This window comes from Galeopterus variegatus, unplaced genomic scaffold (assembly GCF_000696425.1).
Source record: "Galeopterus variegatus unplaced genomic scaffold, G_variegatus-3.0.2 Scaffold5895, whole genome shotgun sequence".
In the NCBI taxonomy this organism is placed as follows: Eukaryota; Metazoa; Chordata; class Mammalia; order Dermoptera; family Cynocephalidae; genus Galeopterus; species Galeopterus variegatus.
The window spans coordinates 30,492-37,892 of record NW_007732006.1 but is presented as its reverse complement, the minus strand read 5'-3'; the positions used below and the strand labels follow the sequence as shown (position 1 = coordinate 37,892).

Below are 7,401 nucleotides of genomic sequence, written 5' to 3'. Positions count from 1 at the left end.
TTGAGACCGGCCACACCGCGCTCAGCCAGTGAGCGCTGTGAGCACACCGGTCATCCCTATACAGGATCCGAACCCACGGCGGGAGCACTGCTGCGCTCCCAGCACTGCACTCTCCTGAGTGCGCCACAGGCTCGGCCCTGGAGAAATTAATTTTAACAATATATGTTTTTTAACCCAATACATCCAAAGTATTATCATTTCAACATATAATCAACATGCAAATCATTAATTTGATGTTTTACATTTTTTAAACAGGTCTTTGAAACCTGGCATGTATTTTATGCTTACTATACATCTTAATTTACTCTTGTGCCATTTTGTGTTCTTGGTAGACATATGTGGCCAGTAGCTAAATATTGGAATTGTGCAGACTTAGATATTGTATTATTATCACCTCGTCCTGGAGCAAGGACAATGTACCAATATGGTCCACCGCAGGATCATTGTTTTGTCCTTCTTTGTGCTCCAATACCTCTTCTCTTTCCTCTCCTCAGTCTTGCCCACAGAGGCCATCCATCATTCCAGCATTGTTTACTGAGAATCTGCTACATTCCTGTGTCCTAGTCACTGAAAAAACAACAGCAAATGACACAAACAAATTCTCTGCTACAATCACCCTTATATTTTACTGGTTATGTCACTTTAGTTCTATACCAATTAGTGATGGTCAGAGGGGCAGAGACACTATTAATGATATCGAACAAGGCATTGATTATAAAGATTAGACCTTATACAGTGCTGGAAACTACTTAAGTGGCCGACGGAAAGCAGTTGTTTCTGCATTTAGTGTTTGGCCTGAAGTCAGCAGAGCTAGTCGTCAGGAAGAAAAGATGACGAAAAACTGGAGAAGAGCAGGGGAAAACAGGAACCCACAAATTAGGACTGAAATAATGACATCTGCTTAGAACCCACATCTGTCTCTCACTGCTATCAATACTGATGCTGCGGTTGATGGATACACTAGCACCATTCAGCAGAGAGCAGCACAGGCACCGAACCTAGCACTCACAGAATCTAAAAGAAGAAGTCAGGCAGGAGCTGGAAGAACTTCAGTCAGGCCACCACCCCATGCCCACAAGGTAATCAGATGATCAGCAATGACCAAGACCTGCCCTCACCAACCTTCAGAGTGGACAAATGGCTGCCCTTTGACTCCTGATTTCCGGTTACTTCACAAATTCCCTTTAAAACCAACTTAAAACTTGGATCATAAAGGAACAAACATACTCTGAAGAAGAGTTTCAGCTTATCTATTTTGACACAGTACAAAGCCACCATAATATCTGTCTTATCACAGGGATTATATTTTACAAATATCTGCATTTGATTTTCCTTATTTTACTCTATCTATTGTACAGAATACTCTCTAATTTTGAATGCTTGCATAAAATGTCAGAAAAATAAGCAGTTTGAAAAAAACCAGGGTTTATGTGTTCTAATTTTCACATTTTCTTTTTAATTTTATTTTGTCAATATACAATGTGGTTGATTACTGTGGCCCATTACCGAAACCCCCCTCCCTCCTCCCTCTCCCCCCTCCCACCCAACAGTGTCNACCCTGAAACAATAAAACTTCTTAAAGAAAACATAGGAGAGACACTTCAGGAAATAGGTCTTGACACAGACTTCATGAATAAGACGCCAAAAGCACAGGCAACCAAAGGAAAAATAAACAAATGGGATTATATCAAACTAAAGAGCTTCTGCACAGCAAAAGAAACAATTAACAGAGTTAAAAGACAACCAACAGAGTGGGAGAAAATATTTGCAAAATATACATCCGACAAAGGATTAATATCCATAATTTTCACATTTTCTATACTGCTTTACATATCCAAGACTGCTGCAAAGTAATAGGGCTTCACTTACATGAAAACACAGAAAAGGTGTTTCACTTAGGTGAACAATGCAGATATATTGAAGTTATCCCATTAAACTCATATAATCTTTGTTTAATGAAAGCACTGTTATTTTACTAGTCAATTCTGTACTATATTTACTGATGTCCCCAAGAGGTCATACTCATTTTCCCTTACCAAATGATAATGATACCGTACTTTTGAAATGAAGTCAAAATAGGTGAAATTATTCAATTAAAATAATTTCTATATGGCTGCTTATATGCTCATTGAAATGATGAATAGTGAATAAGCAATACCTAAGCTGGTCAAGAAGTAGTCCTAACACATTAAGAAATGCCATGTTTGCTGATCTCTGCTTGCTTACAATACGGAACAAGTAGAAGCAAGAATGAGCATCTAAAAACAAGAGCTATGCTCACCTAATTAGATTTATAAATTCCATCGGTGGTAAATAGTCATCTACAATTTTTGCTGCGGTTTATATATCTACATTTATGGGTTCTCCTTTATTTACCTTCAGTGCAAATCTCCTGCAGGCAGAGAAATTTGATTACTATCACTTTGAGGGGAAGTAAAGTAGATTGATTAATAGACCCCTAGTGACAATGCAAAGGACTTTTTATTTTTTCAAATAATGGACTTTGCCACATCAATTATATATTTACCTTATTTTGTTCTTTCTGTATTATGAAGACATTACCCTACCAGATAAAGGGGATAAGCTTGGAATTAATTTATATATATATATTAAAAGTTTATGTATAATTATATATAATTTATGCATAATTATATTAATTATCAATAGTCATTCTTACTAGTCTTGGTTTCTGTCATTAACTACAACAATTCCAAATGCTTTTATCATCTATCATAAGAGAGGTATTTGGAATACATTTCAATAGTAACATTGGGAGAACTCTGTAAAAAAATTACTACTAATTTAGTGTTTAATTTCTTCTGTCTTCTTATTTAATTCTTCCTGAAATAATACAATTTTTCCCACTCAAAATCTGATATATGATGAAATGTCAATAACAGCTATTCTCTGATAATTATGTTTTGTTAATCTCACCAAACAGATAAATTCATGAGTATTGGTTTATTATTGATTTTTAATTCTTACTCACCTTTTCTCCAAAATTCTTTCATTTTTGTTTTTAATAACTTTTCTGAGTTTATCAGAATATTTTAAGTTGATTGCTAAGTCTGTCCAAGTATCAGGATAGGGATAAAAGTATTATAGAAGTCTTTGAAATTTTCTAAATTTTTTATTGCTCGTTAGGTAGAAACACACAGAACAATACACACGATAAAAGCATACATATGATAAAAATTTATTACACAGCCACTAGTTGCTAGAAACAGGGGACTTTATGGCCCATTTGATAACACAGATATTTATACTACTAGCCAAGATACAATGTGACAGTATGTTGTGGGGTTTAAGGGAGCAATGTACAACTTTGGACAGATTATTTAACCTCTCTATATCCTAGTTTTGTTATCTGTAAAATAAAAATGTTACTATTTTTGCCCTTCACTATTGTGGATATTGGCAGTCATAATCTTTGTAAAGTGCTGAGAATAATGCCCAATATTTAGCAATTAAACTGCCCAGAAGCAGTTTCTCAAGCACAACACAAGACTGGCACATAAAAAAGGCTGGCAGTCTCACTAAATTTCTGAGACAAAGATTCAATAGTATATGTGGCACAGTACATTAGATAAGACAAGCTTCAATAGAGAGAACGTTCTGGATATCTCAAGAGAGATGCTTTCAAGTCTTTGACTGAATACTGTTATAAGTTGTGTATTAGAGGAAATTTCCCAAGGTTGAGAAAAAATCAAAGGAGTGTGAAACAAACAATTCCTGCATCCCATTCAGGATGGAGAATAGTTTATGTTCCCATTGACCAAAGTGGAAAGGCCTTGTATTACATGGTGCATTGAATAGAGTCCTCAGAAGTGTATCACCTTAGCAGTGAAGCTAAATTCAGCATGATTTGAAATAATAAGCTTAAATATTTCACATTCGATGAAAATTTATCCAGAATTTTAAAAAGCCATTCAAAGAAGCAGGAAGTTATGATGCATAATGAAGAGAAAAACAGTAGAAACAAAGCAAAAATGCCAGAGTTGATAAAATTATCAAAGTTGTTGAAAGTTACTATAAATATATTCCATATGTTCAAAATATAGGAAATACATTTAAAGATAAAGAGGTAAATTAAAGATATAAAAATAGACTCAAATTTTAAGAAATAAAAAATAAAATATCTCTAATATTATATGATATATAAATTAACATCAGATTCATTTAAAGATAAAGAGGTAAATTAAAGATATAAAAATAGACTCAACTTTTAAGAAATAAAAAATAAAATATCTCTAATATTATATGATATATAAATTAACATCAGATTAAACATCACAAAATAAAAGATAAATGAACTTCAAGACAGAGCATTAGAAACTATCCACAATGAACATAAAGTGAAAAATAATGCAAAAACATGAACCAAACATCATTGACCTTTGGGGGAAATATAATGTGGAATAACAAATGTGCAGCTGAAGTCTTGGAGAAGGGATAATGACAGTAAAAATACTTTTTAAATTAGTGGCCAAAATTTTTCCAAGTTTGGTGAAAATGTAAATACCCAGATCCAGGAAGCACAATGAACCTCAAATAAGTATAAGAATAATGACAGGAGAAAAATGACAAGGACAAGAATGACAACATATTTTTTTGTGACAAAATATGCAAGTCAGAAGATAATGGTGCAAAATCTTTAAAGTACTGAAGAAAAAACCTGTCAACCTAGTATTCTATACCTAGTGAAATTTAACTTTTAGAAGTGAATGCAAGATATAAACTTTTTTCAGACAAGAAAATGTTGAGATAATACATCTCCAGCAGACCTGCACTTCAAGCAGAGAAAAAATGCCCAATAGAACTGCTGAGCTATGCAGAAAGCATGAGCCATAAACTTTTTTCAGACAAGAAAATGTTGAGATAATACATCTCCAGCAGACCAGCACTTCAAGCAGAGAAAAAATGCCCAATAGAACTGCTGAGCTATGCAGAAAGCATGAGCCATAAAAAAACTTTTTTACTAAAATAAAAAACCTGAAGTTAAAACATTAAAAGTATGAAACATAGATTTATAAAAGATGAAAATAACTTTTTCACTAAAATAAAAAACCTGAAGTTAAAACATTAAAAGTATGAAACATAGATTTATAAAAGATGAAAATTAATAGAGAAAATTACAATTAATAGAGAAATTGTAAAATATCTTTGAAGCTAGAGAAGGAGATTTGGATGAATACAGAAATGAAGCTTTGTTACCAATGAGAAGATACAATTTGTTAAAGATTCAGATTTTTCTTCAAATAATTTATAAAATCATAATAATCTGCTTCAGACTACCAACAGGAATTTACAAGCCATACTAATCCTAAAATAAACATTAAAAATATTTTGAGACTAGATAGTATAGTTTGCTTCAGAAACTCATATACAAAATTTAGAACATCACACAGAAGATTAGAACTCTACGAACATGAGACTGTGTAAATTTGATTTTGAAACCACCTTAATATATTTACATTAAAAAATAAAATCAACAAGATGGAAAAAAAATTAAAATTAAACAGTATCAAAACCAAATAAACCTATAAAAGTATCTCAAGATGAAAATATTACTACAGAGGGCTGGCCCGGTGGCGCACTGGAGAGTGCGCTGCTTGGGAGTGCAGCTGCGCTGCTTGGGAGTGCAGCGGCGCTCCCAGCGAGGGTTTGGATCCCATGTGGAGACCGGTTCCCGCTCACTGGCTGAGCGTGGTGTGGGCGCAACACCAAGGGTTGCTATCCCGTTGCCGTCCCCGGTACGGGCGCGACACCGAGGGTTGCGATTCCGTTACCGGTCAGTAAAAAACCGCTCACTGGCTGAGCGTGGTGTGGGCGCAACACCAAGGGTTGCTATCCCGTTGCCGTCCCCGGTACGGGCGCGACACCGAGGGTTGCGATCCCGTTACCGGTCAGTAAAAAAAAAAAAAAAAGAAAATATTACTACAGAGAAAATAATTAATTCAGGCAAATTTTTAATGCAGTTCTCTATGTACTTTTCATGGGATATAGCTCAAAGACAACAAAAATGAAAAGAAATAAAAATCAGTTTTTTGTTTGTAGTGGTATTGATATAGCAAATACAAAACCACTTTTGTGTGTTTTAAACTTGAAGAAGAGAGTAACTATATTCACGTTTTGTGGAGTCAGAATTCTCACAATGGGAGAATTGAGTTTCTTCGTTCCTTGGAGGCTGCGCCTGGCAGCTCTGCAGCCGTCCCATGCCACAAAATGAATATATTGAATTACACCATAACTGCTACGGATATCGTTTGGATTACCATGAGGAAAACAGAACGAAGGAAAGTCGAGAGGCTCATGAACGTTCAAAGAAGGCAAAAAAGATGATTGGTCTCAAGACTAAGTTCTACCATAAACAGCGCCATGCTGAGAAAATACAAATGAAAAAGACTATCAAGATGCATGACAAGAGAAATACCAAGCAAAAGAACGATGACTCCACAGGGAGCAGTACTTGCCTATCTGCTGGACAGAGAGGGACAGTCCCGAGCTAAAGTTCTTTCTAATATGATTAAACAAACACGGGAAGAGAAAGCCAAAAAATGGGAGTCCCTTTGCTCAGAGATCGTGCCCGGGGAGAAACAGAAGGATTCAAAGTTATTCGAACAGGAAAGAGAAAGAAGGAGGCATGAAAAAGGATGGTTACTAAAGTCTGCTTTGTTGCAGATGGCTTTACAAGAAAACCACCTAAATATGAAAGATTCATTAGGCCAATGGGCTTGCGTTTCAAGAAGGCCTATGTAACACATCCTGAACTGAAAGCCACCTTTTGCCTGCCAATACTTGGCGTAAGAAAGAATCCCTCATCCCCACTATATACGACTCTGAGTGTTATTACCAAAGGCACTGTAATTGGGGTGAATGTGAGTGAGTTAGGCCTGTGACACAAGGAGGCAAGGCTATTTGAGGAAAATATGCCCAGGTTATCAACAGTCCTGAAAATTATGGGTGCATAAATGCAGTCTTACTGGTTTGACGGCCGTTTTGTACGAGTTAACTCCTTACAATTATCAAAGACTACACACCAATTGAGAAAACCACCCTTACTGTGATGTTTCTGAATGCTACCAAACAAGCCTTGCCTGTCTGCAGTCATCAAGAGAGAACTATTTATTACACTGTAAATAAATAAATACATAAAATGGCCCAGTTTAAAAAAAAAAAAAAGAATTCTCATGATGGGAGAAAGAAGATCCAAATATGCATTAAAGGAATGAGAAGAATCCTATGTTATTACAGAAGTATCAGAAAACATGAATTTTTAAAAATACTGTTTCCTATTTTTTTTTTTTCCAATGAAAATGCAGTATTGGCCCAATAGCAATGAGCCCAACTAGTTCCCAGAGCTCAGTTTCTAAATATCATTGTCTACAAAAATGAATCAGG

The 7,401-nt window shown here is 35.3% G+C and overlaps 1 pseudogene; it reads left to right on the top strand.

Annotated features, from left to right (window-relative positions):
• The first annotated feature begins 6,215 nt into the window (after positions 1–6,215).
• On the top strand, positions 6,216–6,991 carry LOC103605554 (annotated as a pseudogene).
• The last annotated feature ends 410 nt before the right edge of the window (positions 6,992–7,401 follow it).